Here is a 21665-nt window from a genome sequence, read left to right on the forward strand (position 1 = left end):
GGACCAGCACTTTTAGTTGATATCTATGGGAGAGTTGGTCTTATGGAACCATTGCAGAAGTTGAACTTCTCTAATTTTAATCATTGAAAAATATCATCTTTGATCTTCTTGATATAACCATTACAAGACTATCAACAAACTCTGAAGCATTGATAATAAAGTGGTAAGTGAATTTCTGATTTTTCTTATGTGAAGAAAGGAGGATATTCAACCTTTTCAAAGATGATCCTGTGCTTATAGTTTGTATCTGTGACCCCAATAAAACTAAAAATTCTTTGGGAACTAAACCTGTACTGGTTCATTTTTAGTTGGCATTGTTGTCTAATCAAACATCCATTTAGATGGTTTCATTTTCAACTGTTGGAGAGAAATCTTAAGTCTGAGGATTCTGTATGAAAATGCATATCTACTCAGTACATTATTTGACTATCACTTTGATTCTCTACTGTAATATTTACATTATATTTTGTTTAAAATATTTTTCTAGTTATTTTAATTATGTAAGTTATTTGTTAATCTATTTTCCTGATAAAAATTTAAAAGAATGAAGGGAAGCTTCATTTGACCCTATGTCCTTGTCCCTTTTGTTATCATTTTGATATATACCCTTCTAGATCTTTTTCACTATAGTTAGATACATAGACATATAGAGCATATATAGTACTGTTTTGTGGTTTGCTTTTTGTCTTTAGGAATATAAAAGAGTTCCTACTATTTGTGTCTCTCTGTATTTTATTAAATTCATGTATGAGTTCACATGGAGATATACTTGATTTTATTTAGTTGCCCCGTAGTATTCATTGTAAGACTGCACTACCTTTTATTTAGATATTCTTTTTACTGTTGGACATTTTGCTGTTTCCACTATTTTACTTTGAGATGTTTCTCATAAAACTTTATTACTCAGTGTTGAAAGCCATTGAAGATACTTGTATATGACTATTATAATATGGTGGTGGCCAAATGGTGATTTTCTAATTCTCTTTTATTTGGGTTAGAATGTTCTCTTCCTCCCATTTTTGAAAACTTAATTCTGTGGATTTACATTTATTCTATGTATTCTAATTCATTACCATTATTTATTTACTTATTTTTGTGGTACTAGGGATTGAACTCAGGGATACTTATCACTGACCTACATTCCCAGCCCATTTTTAAAAAAAATCGAGATAGGCTCTCACTGAATTGCCCAGGATGGCCTCAGACTTGGAATCTTCCTGCCTCAGCTATTGGAGTAGCTGGGTTTACAAGTGTGCACCATTGTACTGGGTTTATTATTTGTTTGATATATAATTTATCATCAGATTTGGCTAGTAGGGTCCTTTTAAGGTGAGTCCTGTGCCATTCTGACATGTTCCTATCATTTTTTGAACTTACCTTTGTACAACAAGATATTTTAGATCTCTACTGTTCTTCCCTGATGTATCTCAGAAGAGATGACATTTAATTTCTAAGTACAGGAGTTGGGAGAGTCCAAGTTGCCAGAGGCAAGAGTCATAGTTATGCAAGCATTTAGCAAGTTTCTTTCACTCTTTGACCAAGTATTGATTGAAAGGAATGTACCTAAAACTATCCAAATGATGCAGGATGCTTAAGATGAGATCATGTGCATTTAGGGTAGTATGGCCATAGACAAGAATGCAGGATGCTTTCAGAAAAATCTGAAGGAAAATTATTACAAGCAAGAGTACTCTCTGATGGATTAGGCTATAAAGGGAAGGGTGGGAAGATTCAACCAGTTATTATGAAAGTTTGATCTAAAGGTCTTCCAGAATCTGGAGTCATCAAAATAATTCTATACAATGATTCATTCATTCTTTCTTTCTTTCTTTCTTTCTTTCTTTCTTTCTTTCTATTATTATTATTATTATTATTATTATTATTATTATTTTGTACTGGGGGTTGAACCCAGTGGCACAGTACACTAGCTATATATCCCCAGTCCTTTTCACTTTTTAATTTTGAGACAGAGTCTTGGTAAGTTGCTGAGAGTCTTATTAAGTAAGTTGCTGAAACTGACTTCAAATGTGCTATCCTCTTACCTCAGCCTCCCAAATTACTGAGATTACAGGCACACAGCAAAGATTATTTCCTTCTTCTTTTTCTTTTTTGTGGTGCTAGAGGTTCAGTTCAGGACCTTGTGCAGTCTAGCCAAGTGCTGTGCCACTGAACTACATCCCTAATCCTGGATTCTTTCTTTCTTTTTAAAATTAATTTATTTTAATTAGGTATATATGACAGCAGAATGCATTTTGATTGTACACAATTGCAGCACAACTTTTCATTTCTCTGGTTGTACACAATGTAGCATTGCACCATATGTGCAGTCATAAATGTACCTAGGGGAATAATGTTCATCTCATTTCACCGTCTTTCCTGCCCCCATACCCCCTCCCCACCGCCCTCTTCTTTGTCTCATCAACATTCCTCCATTCCTTCCATTCTCCCCCCACCCCCATTATGGATCAGTATCCACATGTCAGAGAGAACATTTGGCCTTTGGTCTTTTGGGGATTGCCTTACTTCACTTAGCATAATATTCTCCAACTCCATCCATTTACCTGTGAATGCCATAGTTTTATTCTCTTTTAATGCTGAGTAATATTCTACTGTGTGTATATACCACATTTTCTTTATCCATTCATCTATTGAAGGGCATCTAGGTTGGTTCCACAATAGTTTAGCTATTGTGAATTGTGCTTCTGTAAACATTGATATGGCTGTATCCTGTAGTATGCTGATTTAAAGTCCTTTGGATATAGACCAAGGAGTGGGATAGCTGGGTCAAATGGTGGTTCCATTCCAAGTTTTCTAAGGAATCTCCATACTGCTTTCCATTATTGGCTGCATCAATTTGCAGTCCCACCAGCAATGTATGAGTGTGCCTTTTCTCCCACATCCTTGCCAACATTTATTGTCTATATTCTTTTTAATTTTTTTTAGTTGTAAATGAACACAATACCTTTATTTATTTACTTATTTTTATGTCACATATGCTAGGCACGTGCTCTACTACTGAGCTTCAACCCCATTCCTTATTGTCTGAATTCTTGATAACAGCCACTCTGACTAGAGTGAGATGAAATCTTAGAGTTGTTTATTTTTTATTTTTTAAAATTTATTTACTTATTCTAATTTGTTATACATCACAGCAGAATGCATTTCAATTCATAGTACACATATAAAACAGTTTTTTTTTTAAAATTAGATGTATATAGACACAATCCCTCTATTTATTCATTCCCATGTGTGCTGAGAATTGAACCCAGTGTCTCACACATAAAGCACAATTTTTCATATCTCTGGTTGTATACAAGGTAGAGTCACAACATTCGCTTCTTTATACATGTACTTAGGGTAATGATGTCCATGTCATTTCACCATCTTTTTTACCCCCGTTTCCCCTCCCTTTCCCTCCCTCCCCATTTGCCCTATCTAAAGTTCCTCCATTCCTCCCATGCTTTCCTGCCCAGAATCCCATTAAGGATCAGCATCCACATATCGGAGAAAACATTTGGCCTTTGGTTTTTTGGGATTGGCTTACTTCACTTAGCATGATACTCTCCAACTCCACCCATTTACCTGCAAATGACATGACCCTAATCCTAACCCTAATTACTCTTTTAATACTGAGTAATATTCCACTGTGTATATATACCACATTTTCTTTATTCATTCATCTGTAGGGCATCTAGGTTGGTTCCACAATTTAGCTATTGTGAATTGGGCTGCTATAAACATTGATGTGGCTGCATCACTGTAGTATGCTGTTTTTACGTCCTTTGGGTATAAACCGAGGAGTGGGAAAACTGGGTCAAATGATGGTTTCATTCTAACTTTTCCAAGGAATCTCCATACTGCTTTCCATGTTAGTTTTCAATCCCACCAGCAATGTATGAGTGTGCCTTTTCCCCCACGTCCTCACCAACACTTATTGTTTGTATTCTTTTTTTAAAAAAAATATTTTTTAGTTGTAGTTGGACACAATATCTTTATTTATTTATTTTTATGTGGTGCTGAGGATTGAACCCAGGGCCTTGCATGCTCTAGGTGAGTGCTCTACCACTGAGCCACAATCCCAGCCTCTGTTTGTGTTCTTAATAGCTGCTGTTCTGATTGGAGTGAGATGAAATCTTAGAGTAGCTTTGATTTGCATTTCTATAATTGCTAGAGATATTGAACATTTTTTCATGCATTTTTTGATTGATTGTATATCATCTTCTGAGAAGTATCTGTTCAGTTCCTTGGCCTGTTTATTAATTGGGTTATTTGTTTCTTTGGTGTTAATATTTTTGAGTTCTTTATATATCCTGGAGATTAGTAATCTGTCTGACATGTGTGTGGCAAAAATGTTCTTTCAAAATGTAGGCTCTCTCTTTACCTCATTGATTGTTTCTTTTGCTGAGAAGCTTTTTAGTTTGAGTCCATCACATTTATTAATTCTCGATTTTATTTCTTGCATTTTAGGAGTCTTATTAAGGAAGTCATGGCCTAATCCGACATGATGAAGATTTGTGCCTACTTTTTCCTCTATTAGGTGCAGGGTCTCAGGTCTAATGCCTAGGTTCTTGATCCACTTTGAGTTGAGTTTTGTGCATGGTGAAAGATAGGGATTTATTTTTATTTTGCTGCATATGGATTTCCAGTTTTCCCAGTGCCATTTGTTGAAGAGGCTATCTTTTCTCCAATGTATGTTTTTGGTGCCTTTGTGTAGTATGAGGTAACTGCATTTATGTGGTTTTGTCTCTGTGTCTTCTGTTTTGTACCACTGTTCTACTTCTCTATTTTGGTGCTAATGCCATGCTGTTTTTGTTACTATAGCTTTGTAGTATAGTTTAAGGTCTGGTACTGTGATGCCTCCTACTTCACTCTCCTTGCTAAGGATTGCTTTGGCTATTTTGGGTCTCTTAGTTTTCTAAATGAATTTCAAGATTGCTTTTTCTATTTGTATAAGGAAGGACATTGGGATTTAATTGGAATCACATTGAATTTGTATAGCACTGTGGGTAGTATGGCCATTTTGACAATATTAATTCTGCCCATCCAGGAGCATGGAAGATCTTTCTATCTTCTAAAGTCTTCTTTCATTTATTTCTTTAGTGTTCTGTAGTTTTCATTGTAGAAGTCTTTCACCTCTTTTGTTGATTCCCAAGAAGCTTATTTTTTTTTTTTTTTTTTGAGGCTGTTGTGGATGGGATAGTTTTCCTAATTTCTCTTTCGGAGGATTCATCACTGATGTATAGAAATGCATTTGATTTATCAGTATTGGTTTTATATCCTGCTACTTTGCTGAATTCATTAATTAATTCTAGGAGTTTTTTGGCTCCTCTAAGTATAGAATTGTGTTGTCAGCTTTCTTATTTAGAAATGGTGATGTCCTTGGAAGGTATGTAGACTGAAATAAATGACTATTGAAATGAGGTCATGTGAAGGGTCCCATGCAACTGAAAGTCTGAAATCTCTTGTCAGTAAATAATTTTCATATCTTTATTTTATAGTAAACTAATAATATATAAAATAGATAAGTAGATCTATGGGGAGGATTAGCCTTAGTATAGAAGCCCAGGCAAAATAATATGGAACAAATCAGATTAGGTGGGTAAGTGGTGTTGTGGAAATTCCCTTCTTGTTGCTTTTAGAATTTTTTTTAGTGAAATAAAAGTAAAGTCATCAAGGAAGCATGAAGTTGGGTAAGGCCATGTTCATTAAAAGTTTAATGACAGAAGAGAAGATATAAAATAGTTGTCTAGAAGAATGGTAGAAAAATAAATGGACAAAGGAAGTATAGTGAGGTTGCCAGCAGCAATAAAGACCCTCTTGAAGTTCTGAGAATTGATGTTTCTTGTTGAGTTTGGTGCTTCTGTTTTTTTGAAGCTTAGGTGTTTCTCAAGGGTTTCATCATTCTTGGTTTTCTTTTCTATTTAAGGATCCTGTTCACTTGTCTGATTTATTTAAATGACCTGCCTTGCTCAGGTCATTGTACAGGAAGGTCAGATTGTAAAGAAAGCTTATTTACTTAGTAGTCATCTGTAGATTTACCCCTACTGCTAGGCTTTGACTTCAGTTTTGGGGTAAACATTGCCATTTACTACTTAGCACAACAGGGGTTGGAGGTGGATAGGATTGCCTGGCCTAACTACTCTAATTCACGTTCCCATTTAATCTCTCATATTATTTCCCCAAGGTCACACAGTCTTCTGGTATTCATTGAATAGATTTGAAGCATCCCCAAATTACTTCTAAGTATGCAGTAATTTTTTCATATATATGTTTGTGAAGTTTTATTTTCCATAGATTTTTATGTCCCTATGGACTTGATCTATTCTTTTCTTTTTGTGTGTGTTTGGAGGTGGGTTGGGATTGAACCCAGAGACCCCTTACCACTGATCCACAACCCCAGACCCCTTTATTATATGTTTTATTTAGAGATACGGTCTTGCTGAGTTGCTCAGGGCCTCCCTAAATTACTGAGGCTGGCTTTGAACTCATGATCTTCCTGACTCAGCCTCCTGAGCTGGTAGGATTACAGATATGTGGTACTGTGCCCAACTTAGTTTCCATTTTTTTCAGGTGTCCCTTACCATTTATGGCCTGTAGATGGTATTCTTCTTAATATTTCTTGGAAGTTGTGACTTTATTGTAGTTTTTTTTTTTCTTTTGTTAGTGCTGGGCATTAAACCCAGGGCCTTGTACATTCTAGTTTTTAAAATAATTATAATTTCTCTTGCTTTTTGAAGAGTATTGGGTGGCTGATAGGACAGATGCATATGTTCATTGTTACCATACTGATTTTAGTCTCTTAGAGTTGTTTTAATGGCATGAATGTGACTTAACATTATCAGAGAAAGATAACTATTTTCTTGTTGTTGTTGTTACATACATTTATCATTTACAACTAAGAGCCAGGGTTTCATTCAGGTTTTTAATTTTAATTTTTCATACAATGCTGGAGATCAAGCCCAGGGCCTTTTGCATGCTAAGCAAGTACTTTACCACTGAACTACATCCCCAGCCCATTGATACTTTGAAAAGCTCAGACAGATAATCACTATTAATATTAGCCAGATTTCAGAGTTTGAATACATAAGGGTCAATAATATGTTGTATATTTTAATTATTTCCACAGTTTACAAATTAACATATCTGAATTGTGCATTTGTGAGATCACACTAGAAGTCGTAGTTTTTACTAGCACTTTCTATTTTACTACTGTTTCATAACTAACTAAACGGAATTATTTATTTATTTTATTGGTCCATTAAAGTTATGTGTAATAGATGATTTCATTTTGGGAAAATCATACATACATGGAATTTGATTTACTCCATTTCAGTCCATGGTATCTCCTCCCCTTTTCCTTCTCTCCCTCTATTCTTCCTGTATTTTACTGGTCTTTCTTTTCCTGTCTTAATCCCTCCTTCCCTCTTTCCTTCCCTCCCTCCCCCAGGATTGAACCTAGAGGCATTTTGCCCCTGAGCCACATACCCAGCCCTTTTTATTTTTTATTTTGAGACAGGGTCTCACTAGGGGCTTTGCTAAATTGCTGAGGCTTGTCTGGAATGTTTCATCTTCCCGCCTCAGCTTCCAGAGTTGCTGGGATTATAGGCAGATAATTATTTTTGATTAGTGCTTTGTAGATGGATATAAAGAGGGAATTCACTGTGGCATATTTATACATGCACATAGTGTAATATTGTCAATTTCTTCCTCTCTTCTGTCCCTCGTCTCTACCTCTTGATCTCTTTCTTCTATACCACTCATCTTCACTGTAATTTTTATGACATCTGATCCCCACCATTCCTCTTATTTTGCTCTAACTTCTGTATATGAGAGAAGACATTCAACCTGTGACTTATTCTGAGTCTGGCTTATTTCATTTAGCATGATAGTCTCCAGTTCCATCCATTTACCAACATATGCTGTAATTTCATTCTTTATGGCTGAGTAAAACGCCATTGCATATTTTCTTAATCCATTCATCTATCAATGGGCATCTGAGCTGGTTCCATAACTTGCCTATTGTGAGTTGTTCTGCTGTAAACATTGATGTAACTGTATCACTGTAGTGTGCTGTGAATCATTTATTTTTCAGTATTGATTTTTTTTTCTCTTTTGGGTGCTGAGTCTTGTGCATTCTACCACTGAGCTAAATCCATAACCCCCAACACTAGTTTGTTAATCAGTGATTTAATATCTTTACACTTCAAGCTTGATCATTTGAATTCTAGCCATAGTATGTTTTAGACTCATAAAGACAGGTACTGTAGATATTAGTGCATTTAATATATTTGCTTTGTCTGTGATCATAGTTCTGTTCCTCTAGTGTATTCAAGACAGTATAGAAACTATATGAATACACTCTCGTGATATGTATAATGCTATTGTTAGTTTGCCAAAGATCAGACATGTTCAATTTGTTCAGAAACATCTATGGGCCTACTATGAGTGAAAATGATTAAAATAATCTCCAACTTTGTTTTGGTAAAGATTATTTTTATATACCTTGTAACCAATTTTTGAGGCATTCTAGGGGAATTCATAGTTAGGGAGTTGACATTTTGGGGGGGACCTACTGTTTATTAAGCTATATAATCTCATTTAAACTTTCTTATAACTTTTTCTATAAATAGCTAATTCTATTAAATGAAAATATTTGTATAAATGGTGAAAATTAAGGTTATATCTGACTTCTCTATAAAGGGATTCTGGTTTCTAGGGACTTAGGCCATTTATGTAAAAATGCTGTTTATCACAGTATTGTATTTATGTGAAATTCCATTATTCTAATTGAATGGAAATTGGTCTAAATGTAGGTGTGTTTGCTGAATATTGTCAAAACATGTTCCTAAAAGGCATATAATGTTTATGTCTTTCATAATGTTGAAATTGGCACTGTAAAGGACATTACTCATTTGGATTGATATCCAGTGATGATATTCAGCTTTCTCTGTTAAAAGATTATAGATGTTGAAAGGGGAACCTTTCAGTTGGATCTCCTTTTCCAAGAAGGAACCAGCTTCTTAAATGGCAGCATAGTTGAAATCCTCAATTTGGGATTGGTAGAATTAGTTTAAAAGTATCTATATATTTCCATTATAAAGTATTTGAACAAAAGACAAACTATTGTTTTGGGAGGACAACAGTCAGGAAAGCTTTTAAAAATATTTTTATCATACTGAGCATGTTATATTCTCAATTTTATGTATATGTTCAATTTTGAAACCAACATTCTAACAATTTTTGCTTAGTATTTATATCTGGTTTTAGTATATACCACCAGTTTTTCTACCATGACTTCCTTATTCTATTTTTTTTTCATACTGGGAGTTGAACCCAGGGGTACTTAACTATTATTTAGAGACAGGGTGTCACTGAGTTACCTAGGGACTCCCTATGTTGCTGAGGCTAGCTTTGAACTTGAGATCCTCCTGCCTCTGCCTCTCCAGCTGCTGGGATTACAGGCATGCACCACAATACCTGGCTGACTTCCTTATTCTTTTTTTTTTTTCATATTTGAGATTTTATCAGCTGTATTGAGAATCAGTACACAGACATTTCATTTTGTACACAATTCTTTTTTTTTAAAGAGAGAGAATTTTTAATATTTATTTTTTAGTTATTGGCGGACACAACATCTTTGTTTGTATGTGGTGCTGAGGATCGAACCCGGGCCGCGAGCATGCCAGGCGAGCGCGCTACCACTTGAGCCACATCCCCAGCCCTGTACACAATTCTTAACACATGTGCTGTAAATCTACAAAGCCTTATACTGTTGATTCTTTTTCAATTATTCCAGTGACTTTCTAACTTTGAATTTGGAGGCAAATTTTTCTTAATAGAATATCAAGTATAAGTATCTTTGAGTGTTGTTGTTACTTAGGTCCCCCTAATTCAAAACTTTGTCACACATACTACATACTCAAATTTACCATCTTTCACAGCACATCAGTAATATTAGGAAAACTACACTTCCATGACCAAAGATGTTACAGAATACATACAATTTTGACAGTAATGATCCAGTAGTGGTCTTTTTTTAAAATTTATATATGACAGCAGAATGCATTACAATTTGTATTACACATATAGAACATAATTTTTCATATCTCTGGTTGTATACAAAGTATATTCACACCAATTCGTGTCTTCATACCTGTACTTTGGATAATAATGATTGTCACATTCTACCATCATTAATAAACTCATGCCCCCTCCCTTCCCCTCCAACCCCTCTGCCCTATCTAGAGTTCGTCTATTCCTCCCATGCTCCCTCTCCCTATCCCACTATATTTTTTGCCTTCTTAATCCCTATCCCACTATTAATCAGCCTCCTATATCAAAGAAAACATTCGGCATTTGGTTTTTTGGGATTGACTAACTTCACTTAGCATTATCATCTCTAACTCAGATTTTATTCTTTTTTATTGCTGAGTAATATTCCATTGTGTATATATGTCACATTTTTTAATCCATTCATCTACTGAAGGACATCTTGGTTGGTTCCACAGTTTAGCTATTGTGAATTGTGCTGCTATAAACATTGATGTGGCTGTGTCCCTGTAGTATGCTGTTTTTAAGTCCTTTGGGTATAGACCTAGGAGAGGGATAGCTGGGTCAAATGGTGGTTACATTCCCAATTTTCCAAGAAATCTCCATACTGCTTTCCATATTGGCTGCATCAATTTGCAGTCCCACCAGCAGTGTATGAGTGTACTTTTCCCCCACATCCTCACCAACACATATTGTTGTTTATTTTCATAATAGCTGCCATTCTGACTAGAGTGAGATCTTAGATCTTAGATCTTAGAGTGGTTTTGATTTGCATTTCTCTAATTGCTAGTGATGATGAACATTTTTTCATATATTTGTTGATTGATTGTCTATCATCTTCTGAAAAGTGTCTGTTCAGGTCCTTGGCCCATTTATTGATTTGGTTATTTGTTTTTTTGGTGCTTAGCTTTTTGAGTTCCTTATATACCGTAGAGATTAGTGCTCTATCTGATGTGTGAGGGGTAAGATTTGCTCCCAAGATGTAGGCTCTCTATTCACCTCACAGATTATTTCTTTTGCTGAGAAGAAACTTTTTAGTTTGAGTCCATCCCATTTATTGATTCTTGATTTTAATTGTTGTGCCACAGGAATCTTATTAAGGAAGTTGGGGCCTATTCCCACATGATGGAGATTAGGGCCTACTTTTTCTTCTATTAGATGCAATGTCTCTGTTTTTATTCCTAAGTCCTTGATCCATTTTGAGTTGTTTTGTGCATGGTGAGAGCTAGGGGTTTAATTTCATTTTGTTGCATATGGATTTCCCATTTTCCCAGCATCATTTGTTGAAGAGGCTATCTTTTCTCCAATGCATGTTCTTGGCACCTTTGTCTAAAGAAGATAATTGTAGTTTTGTGGGTTAGTCTCTGCGTCCTCTATTGTGTACCATTGGTCTACCAGTCTGTTTTGATGCCAGTACCATGCTATTTTTGTTACTATTGCTCTGTAGCATAGTCAATAAGTTCTGGTATAGTGATGGCATCTGCTTCACTCTTCCTGCTAAAGGATTGCTTTCGCTATTCTGGGTCTCTTATTTTTCCAGATGAATTTCATGATTGCTTGTTATATTTCTATGAGGAATGTCATTGGAATTTTGTTTGGTCTTTAGAAAACAATTCAACTAAAAAACACAGGAATAGAAGTAATTTAAAATATTCAAGACATTAAATGGAAGACCAATGACTCCAAACGGCCATTTAATATTCTTTGTATTATCGCATTTTAAACTAATCCCCCACCTATGTATGGAATGTTAAGTGGACACCCAAGATAATCCAAGCCTCCCATAATTTAATATCCCACTATTTTCTGATTATATCCCAAAATAAACAAACAGCAAATGATTTCACTTAAAAACTCATTTATACTTAAAAAATGGGACGAGGTGGGATTCCCTCCTTTTTAAAAATGTTTTTAGAGCTACTGAAATTTTTTGCATTTACAAAATAGTTGATAAAAATATTCCTCTGGGCTGTACAACAAGGGAAAAGGGACCATTGATAAGACATGGTGTATGATTAATCAATCTTGACTTCTTTCTCTTCTGCTTCATCAGAGGCTGGACTCTCTTCGTTTTTCGTTTCTCCGTTTTCTGCAGGTAAATCTTCTTTAGTTTCTTGGTTACCACTTCAGCCTGTTTTTCCTTTGCTCCTCTTTTCCCTTTTGTTTGAACTTTTTTGTCTGAAGATTTATCCTTACCCACTGCCTTCCTTAACTTCGTGTCTGCCTTGCGAGGAGCAGGTTTGTCCTCCTCTGGGCCTTTGGCCAAGCTGACCTTCCTCTTGGGCATCCTGGGGGCTCATGGGAGCCTTCTGAAACTGCGCTGCCTGGCTGCTGCTGCTGCTCCTACCACCTGAGCTGCTGCCTGACTTCCTTATTCTTGATCCTTCTATGGTGTCAAACGCCCCTGTAGTTTGGAGAATGCCTTTGTAATTTTTCAAGGTTACTTGGGTATGCAATTTTTGATTCTTTGGGTACTTGAAACTGATTTTTCATTTACATTCACAAATGAAAAATAACTTGGCTGGGTACAAAAAAAATTATAACCTTTTCTTTCCTTCTGCACATTTGTTATTTTTGTCTTCTTCTAGTTAGATCTTAAGTCCAAGGCCAGTTTGATGTTTTTTTTTCCCTTTCCCCTCTTATGTGCTTATAGATAGTATTCTTTTTTTCTTTTTTGTACTTGGTATTGAACCCAGGGATGATTTTTGCCACTGAATTACATCTCCAGGCCTTTTGATTTTTTTTGTTTTGTTTTAATTTTTTATTAAAATGCTTAGGATGCAGATTGACTTTCTTTTGTAAATGAATGTTTTACTTTTCCTGAAGTAGGACATATATGCTTTCTGATAAAACAGAATGAAAGATCTCCGCTCACGGAGTTTGTGTATAAGGCTCTGCTCTGAGCTGAAATCCTCACAGTAGCTTTTTAAACTATCATTATAAAGCCCATTTAATATTGAGACAGTGTCTCATTAAGTTGCTTAGAATCTCACCAAGTTGCTGAGTCTGGCCTCCAAATTGTGATCTTGCTGCCTCAGTCTCCTGAATCTCTGGGATTACAGGTGTGTGCCACCATGCCCAATTTAGGTGATATTCTTTATTTTTATAAGTGAAATATTTGGTGTACAGGTTTGTATGTCTTATTGTAGGTCTTTTATTTCCTTATATGAAAATAGCTTTTAAAAATAAATTTTCCAGCTAGGCACGGTGATACATGCCTGTAATCCCAGGGGCTCCAGAGGCTGAGGCAGGAGGATCACAAGTTCAAATCCAGCCTCAACAAAAGCAAGGTGTTAAGCAACTCAGTGAGACCCTGTCTGTAAATAAAATACAAAATAGGGCTGGGAATGTGGCTCAATGGACAAGTGCCCCTGTGTTCAATTCCCTGTAATCAATCAATAAATAAATGAATGAACGAACGAATAAACAAATAAATTTCCCCGCTCAAATACTTTATTTTAACATGCATAAAATATTAAGAAAGTTGAAGTTATCTATTTTTCTGTTTCTCAAAAATAAAACCCTTGCCAATGCAGTGGCACATGCCTATAATCACAGTGCCTTGGGAGGCTGAGGCAGGAGGATCATGAGTTAAAGCCATCCTCAGCAAAAGCAAGGTGCTAAGCAACTCAGTGAGACCCTGTTTCTAAATAAAATACAAAATAGGGCTGGGGATGTGTTTCAGGGGTCGAGTGCCCCTGAGATCAATATCCAGTACCAAAAATAAATAAATAAACGCCCTTAAAGTTGTCCAGGTAGTTTTCTTCATGTCTATATTTATATCTAAACATATAGATATAAACATAGATAGATAATAGATGAACACAATACCTTTATTTTATTTATTTATTTTCTATGTAATGCTGAGGATTGAATCCAGTGCCTCACATGTTTTATGCAAGCTCTCTGCCACTGAGCTACAGTTCTAGCACTGTCCAGTTATTTTTCTATGTAAACATGTACATGAGCCCAGTTGTTAGTGTTTTATAAGAATTCGATCATATCAGTTTTTAAAAACATTCTTTTTATGGAGATAAATAGGATATATATACATTAATGCACTCTAATTGTAAATATACAACTTGATGAGTTTTTACATGTGTATCCTATTTTGTTGCATAACTGTCATAGATTTTAATACCTTTTCTCCCCCAAAATGTGGGATGCAACCATCATGTGAAGCTTGTTTTTTTTTTAAAATTGTGCCAGTATTGCTTAAAATCACTTATTGCTAAACTGTCTTTGGTGAAAGATTAAGATGCATGGAATACTTGTGAATATAAACTAATATGGTGGTGATGATTATGTGGTGAAATATGGTGTCTTCATGAAATGCAAATGAATATGGAGAACACTTCCAGCACCCAAAAAGATAAACTGAGTTTTATCTACATTTTTGCATATATCGTAGTTTTCCTCATTTCTGAGTTGTTCCACTGTAGAATATATCATAATTCAGTTATATGTTTTCCTATTATTTTACATTAGGTTTAGTTCTGATTTGTTCCTCTTATAGATAAAGCTGTTGTGAGTTTTCCTGTATATTTTCTGATGAACATAGGTACTCCTTTCTCTTAGGTTTATACCTAATTGTGGGATTGCTGAGTCATAGGATAAGGACACATGTATCTATGTAAGATAATGCTGAATCGTTTTTCAAAGCAGTTGTATGTGAATATTCACATTAGCAATATATGAGACTTTCAGTTACTCCACATCCATATCAATATTTATATTGTCATTCTTTTACATTTTAGCTGATAGTATATATTGTGGTTTTTAACCCACATCTCCCTGATTAGTAGTGATGTTGAACAGCTGTTAACATAATTATTAGAGATTCATATACTTTTTTGTATCATGTCTATTCAAGACTTCCTTTTTATTTGGTTATCGTTTTAGGTTTTAAGTCTCTTTTCAATCCTGAATAGTTCTTAAGCCTTTCTTTGTATTTCTTTTCTTTTTTGAGTGTGTGCATGCACGCATGCATGTGCTGGAGTTTGAACCTCGGGCCTCTTGTGGCTAGGCGTGTACTCTACTAAGCTACTTCCCCAGAAACTCTTTGTTTCTCTTGTCAGTGTTGAAAAGCAGAGGCCAGGTGTTTCTTTGTTTCTGTAGAATGGCTCTCATCTTGGGTCTGTCTGGAGACTTTTTTCATTATTAAATTTAGAGCATACATTTTTAGCATGAATACCATGTAAATAATGTTGTATTCTTTTCAGTGTATTATATCAGGAGAAATGTCAGTGTATCCCAGTATTGCTGCATTTAACTTTTATTATGTGGCTCACGTAGGTCTTGTCAGTCTTTTTTATTATGAAGTTGCCATTTCTTCTTTTAGAGTTTTATAAGTTATTTGGGGGCAGTATTTCGAGATCATGTAAATCTTCCTTTCCTCATCAAACTTTCACTCAGTAGTTTCAGCATCCATTTATTATTTTCTAACCCTGTCATTCTTCTTTATATTAATTAGTGGCCCTTTTCCTTCATTTATTTATCTCATTATGCAATGTTATTTTGTTACTAGGTCACAATATACTATTACTGTTTATTTGGATAGTTAAAATGACCCATATTTGGGGGGTATGTCCAATGTGTCCCTTAATGTCCTTTTGTCATTTCTTCATCATTCTTTGAGCATTCATTAAATTCTAAGATATTCCAGGCTCATTTTCTACTTTGCCTGCCCCAGACCAGGATTTAAGTTATATCTCTATGGAGCTCTGATTCCTTTTAGTGGGTAATGTAATTTAGAAGAAAAACCTTGGAAAGCCAGACATGCCTGTAATCCCAGCAGCTCAGGAGGCTGGGGCAGAAGGATCATGAGTTCAAAGCCAGCTCCAGCAACAGCGAGGCACTAAGCAACTCGGTAAGACCCTGTCTCTAAATAAAATACAAAATACGGTTGGGGATGTGGCTCAGTGTTTAAGTGCCAATGAGTTCAATCCTTGGTACCAAAAAATAAAAAATAAAAAAAAAAAATCTTGGTATTGGGTATGTTAGCTCTACTTGCCAGTCATTATTCTAGGGTTCTAAGCAAACAGGACAGGAAATGTGTGCAAGTGGGTATGTGTGTATGTGTACATGTGCATGCATGTACATATATACACAGCTTCATACTTATAACTTATCTTTATGTTCCAGAAGATGATTTTGGGGGGGAATAGATCTAATATTTATTAATTTACTTTTCATTCTAAGTAGTTATATATGACAGCAGAATGCATTTTGATTCATTGTACACAGTTGCAGCACAACTTTTCTTTTCTCTGATTTTACATAATCATCATAGCATCACACCATATGTGCAGTCATACATGTACCTAGGGTAATGATTTCTATCTCATTCCACCATCTTTCCTGTCCCCATGTCCCCTCCCCACCCCCTTTGTCTAATCAGTGTTTCTCCATTTTTCTCGTGGCCGCCGCCCCCATTATGGATCAGCATCCACTTATCAGAGAGAACATTCAGCCGTTGGTGTTTTGGGATTGGCTTACTTCACTTAGCAGGTTATTCTCCAACTCCATCCATTTACCTGCAAATGCCATAATTTATTCTCTTTTAATGCTGAGTAGTATTCCATTGTGTAAATATACCAGTTTCTTTATCCATTCATCTACTGAAGGGCATATAGGTTGCTTCCACAGTTTAGCTATTTTGAATTTAGCTGCTATAAAATAGCTGGGTCAAATGATGGTTCCATTCAAAGTTTTCTAAGGGATCTCCATAATGCTTTCCAGAATGGTTGCACCAATTTGTAGTCCTACCAGCAATGTATGAATGTGCCTTTTCCCCCACACCCTCGCCAACACTTATTGTTCTTTGTGTTCTTGATTACTGCCATTCTGAATGCATGAGATGAAATGTTAGGGTAGTTTTGATTTGCATTTCTCCAATTACTAGAGATATTGAACATTTTTTCATATAGTTGTTTATCACTTCTATATCTTTTTCTGACAAATGATGATTTTTTTTGTCATCTATCTCCAGTGTACATCCAACATCTCCACTTGATTGTACAATGCCATTTCAAAATTAGTGTTTTCCAAATCAAATACTTTTTTTTCCATTTCCTACCACTGGATATCTGCTCTTTCCATGTCATCCCCATCTGAAGAAATGACAACTCTTTATTTCCTGTTGCTCAAGCCATGTATCTATAGTTATGTTCTGTTCTTTTTCTCTCATAATCCCCTTCAAACCATCAAGAAGTCTTTTCACTTTTATATTAACAGTATATCTTTAACCTACCTTCTCACATTTCAACCATTTTTTTGTTGGTGTGGTCCATCTCTTACTTGAATAATTCCAGGAGCCTCCCAATTGTTCTTCTTTCTGCCTTTGGTCCTTTATAGCATCTTTCTCATTATATGAAGCAGAATGGTCCTTTTAAAATGTCTCAGCTCTATGCAAAACCATCTCATGCAAAAAAAAAAAAAGTTTCAATGCTGTACCTAATTACCTGTAAAGCTCTATCAAATCTAGACTACCCTGCCCAACCCTCTGACTTTATAAAGATTTTCTTTTGACTTCCATCATCCTCTTCAGCAATGTTTAAATCCTTTTTACAGATTTAAAGATTGAAGACAAGGAGATGTGTATTTTCTTTGTATTAGTAGGGATTGCTCTGTTGTCATTATTCTGTACTGAGATGGGGTATACTTTTATCTCCGTAATGATTTCTCTAATGCTAAGAAATAATCACATATATTAAAGACTATGATCTCCAACATTCATAAGTACCCCAATTTTTCCTTTTGATATCCTTCCCACTTTGGCTTTATATGAAAGAGCTTTACCCTCCAGAATGCCAAATGGCTCTGTCAGTCCTCTCCTTTTCCATCTATAATCCTCATTGTCCTGCCTTTTTTTCTGTACTGGGAATTCAACCCAGAGCCTTGCACATGCTATGTAAGCATTCTATCACTGAGCTGCACCCCAGCCTTGTCTTTAAATTTTATTTTGAGACCTAGTTTCAATAAATTCATAAATAAATGAATCTACCTCTCTTCAAACTTGTGATCCTCCTCTTTCACTCTGCTAAGCAGCTGGGATGCGCCACTGTACTTAGCCAACACCTGTCATTAAAACAAAACAACCAAAAAATTTTAATTGTTCTTTCAAATATCTGTTAAAAGCTTGGAGGGCTAAGACAGTACTAGTTCCTGATCAATTTGCTAGTTGGTACAGATTCTTGGGTTAATCAAGTGGGGGCAAATATTAGGGTTAAAGTATGAACTTTAACTCTCTGTACAGTTAGGTTCTCCTTAATCTAGTTCTTATAAGCCTCAAAATTAATGAAACATCTTCCTAACTTCTTTTAATTTTTTAAAAAATCTTTTGGTCTTTGTGGCACTGATATGTTTTTATCTTTTTGGAGAAAAACTTGGTGTTAATTTAATAACGTGGGTGTTATTGTGTGAGTTACTTCTAAGGAACTGTGCTTTGGAACAGTTATTTTTAAAAATATTTTTAGTTGTAGGTGGACACAATACCTTTATTTATTTATCTTTATGTGGTGCTGAGGATCGAACCCAGGGCCTCACACATGTCAGGTGAGCACTCTACCACTGAGCCACAACCACATCCCCTGGAACAGTTATTTTTTAGGGTAAATTTCATTATTTAAAATGTTAGCTTTACCAAGAATGGGGCTTAGATACTCCATAACTTTATAGATGGATTCCATATAAATACAAAAATATGGAAATTGGACATCATTTACAGTGATAATTTAACTCAGTTAAATTAACAAACATTCTCCTGCGAAGAAGATATATACCATGTATATATAAAACAGAGTAGTCTAGATACATATTGACTTTAGTCCGTTTGTATTAGACCTGAGTTTGAACTCTAGCTCTTGAATTATTCAGTGCATGATTTGAGGAAAGTTATTTAATCTCTCTCATGTTTGATTCTTTTCGTTTGTAAAATGAAATTGAAAACTATCTTTTATTTGCAACTTAAATTTGAAATGTGTAATAATAAAATGGATTGCTTGATAGTGAATTGCTTGATAATGAACTTATAGTAAAATGCTATGGACTGTGATTGATGTATATATGGGCTTTCGGTGTACAAGTCATTGAACTTTTCTGGAATTATGTTAGAAAAACTCCTACCTTCTAGGGGTTTGAGGATTAGATAAGCTAAAATGTGAAAAGTTCCTGGCATGTAATAAATGCTCAATAAATAAGGGGTGCTAAAATGTACTGAAAGGGAGTGCCAGTAATACCATGAGGCAGTTTATAAAATGTTTAAAAGTATCTCCCAGTTTTACTGTTGTCCTTCACTCCAGAATAGCTAAATAAGAATCTCTGGGATGTTGTCCATGTGCTTAGCTTTTCTTCTTCTCCTCTTTCCTTTCTGTTCTCCTTTTCTTCTTCACTGGTTATTTTCTAAAGTGCAGGTGGGACTGAGATCTACTGATGGAGGGAGAGGAGGCTTGGTGAATGTGTAAAAGAGAAAGAACCAGTTTGCACCTAGTAGAGGGCCTCTGTGAGGTAGATAAATTGTCTTTGTATTAGGTATTCCTTGGAATCATTTATTGATTCTTCTTTTGCTTATAGTAGCTTGGGGGCAGAAAAATCTTCAAGCAAATTTATGAAAAGTATCTTAAGTGCCAAGATAGAAAGAAGAGAATGGTGTGGCCCATAGAAATCCAGACCTGCTTTTGCTTCTCATTTTAGCCTTGTCCTCATTCTGCAGGAGAGTATCCAGGGATGCGTTGGGTTTATTGGACGTTGCTAGCAGGTTATCAAAGTCTCAGATATCCAGCTATCAAAGTTTCATTAGGAAAAGGGATTGGTATTCGGACTTACATTTGGACTTCAAGTTGGGGGATGGAGGGAAGGATGAAGACTGTGTACCATTTTGTGCCTTCCTCTCCCCTCTAATGTAGTCAACCCATATTAAGGGATTGTTTCTTTCCTGGATATATTAGACTAGCTTCAAATTATACATTAAATAAATAGTTCTTTAACATAATCACTGTTTAGAAATTGAGAGTAAATACCTTAGCAAGTAGATATTTTTGTACATATAAGATTCAACAAAATGTATCCAAATTGACAAATGTTTGTATTTAAAAAATTTCACCTAGGCACTGTGGGATACAGCTGTAATCCCAGATACTCAGGAGACAGGCAATAGGATTGCAAGTTCAAGGCAACCTTGGAAATTTAGCAAGACCAGCCAGACTGCGGCAACCTGTCTCAATAAGTAAAAAAAAAAAAAAAAAAAAGGCTAGGGATGTTGCTCAGTAGCAGCCTGTTAAATCCCCAATACCACAAAACAAACAAACAACAACAACAAAAAAGAAACTTCATAAGAATGAGGGTGAGTCCCAGAAAGATGGAACAGTAACACGGTGTCCTAATGCATAAGTCCAGAGGCAAAGCTTGTGTTTTAAGAGAAACAAAATATAGTTACTATGACAATTATTTGGAATTATATTTAATTATATTTTATGACGACTTATAGTCATTAATAGGATTATTAATGTTGCTTTGTGTTAGTCCTCAGAATCATGGGATTTTGGCTTATCTGTCTTTTTATCTGATAGCTTCAAATTAAGTTCTATTATAATATTTATAATACTTCTAAAATTACTGTTTACTAATAGGTGCTGAGTCATTTTTGTAGATGTCTTTTCTTTTTTTTTATATTCAATGGTATGTTTTACTGTTACATAGAACATTTAATCAAGTGGAACACTGTGATGTCTGTCATTTAATGACAGGATGCCATACATGAGTGTCAACATATAAACAAATATTCAGTTATAAGAACATATTGTATACATTAGGTAAATATAGGTTAAAAATGCACTGTAAACTGGGCATGATGGTCCATGCTTGTAATCCAAGCAAATTGGGAAGCTGAGTAGTTTCAGAAGTTTAAATTCAGCCTCAGCAACTTAGTGTGGTTTCAAACGACTTAGAAAGACGAGTCTCAAATTTCAAAAAAGAGGGAGAGGGCTTAGAAATGTGACTCAGTGTTTTAAAATCCCTAAATTTAAGCTGCAATAAAAAAATAAAGTTTAAAATATTACAATTCAGTGTTAAACATCAAAAAATAGATTTCTTATAATTGTTTTCTCCAGTATTCAAAAGTGAAAATAGTTAGTAATCTTTGATTTAGAAAAAAATTTATATGCTTTCAAAGATGAGGTTTCTACACTATGCATGTATGATATTTAAGATTGATATTTCTACAAATAACTGGATAATGTTTAATAAATTTAAGCAAAAGTTAAAGACAGTGATTCATTTTCTATATTTAAATGAGTTCTGTCTTTTACTGATCCTCATACACATCAAGGTGTAATGTATATTTAATGACTTTACATTTGTCAAGGTATTTATTGTAAATGTTTTGTTGTTATATAAGGCATACATTTTCGACAAAATCTGTTCAATGTTCACTACTGGTATGAGTTTTCAGATGTTTGATGAATTTAAAATTTGAATAAGTTTTGGAAATATTATTTAACTTCTTAGGGTTTCTGGGAACAATGAATTCTCCAAAAATCAGTAGTGTTTAAGAAACATGTGGATTTGAAAACTTTTTTTTTTTTTCCCATTTGTATTCTCTCTAACCAGTATGTATC

The 21665-nt window shown here is 35.0% G+C and overlaps 1 protein-coding gene and 1 pseudogene across 3 annotated transcripts in view; one reads left to right on the forward strand and one right to left on the reverse strand.

Annotated features, from left to right (window-relative positions):
- Wnk3 (WNK lysine deficient protein kinase 3) overlaps positions 1–21665 on the forward strand; it is a 187214-nt gene that overhangs the window by 99543 nt on the left and 66006 nt on the right. The gene's annotated exons all lie outside the window — the stretch shown is intronic.
- Positions 12066–12337, reverse strand: LOC124098049 (non-histone chromosomal protein HMG-14-like; annotated as a pseudogene).

The sequence above is a fragment of the Marmota monax genome, unplaced genomic scaffold, assembly GCF_021218885.2.
Source record: "Marmota monax isolate L192 unplaced genomic scaffold, Marmota_monax_Labrador192_F-V1.1 WCK01_AAM20220418_F8-fsc00223, whole genome shotgun sequence".
Taxonomy (NCBI): domain Eukaryota; kingdom Metazoa; phylum Chordata; class Mammalia; order Rodentia; family Sciuridae; genus Marmota; species Marmota monax.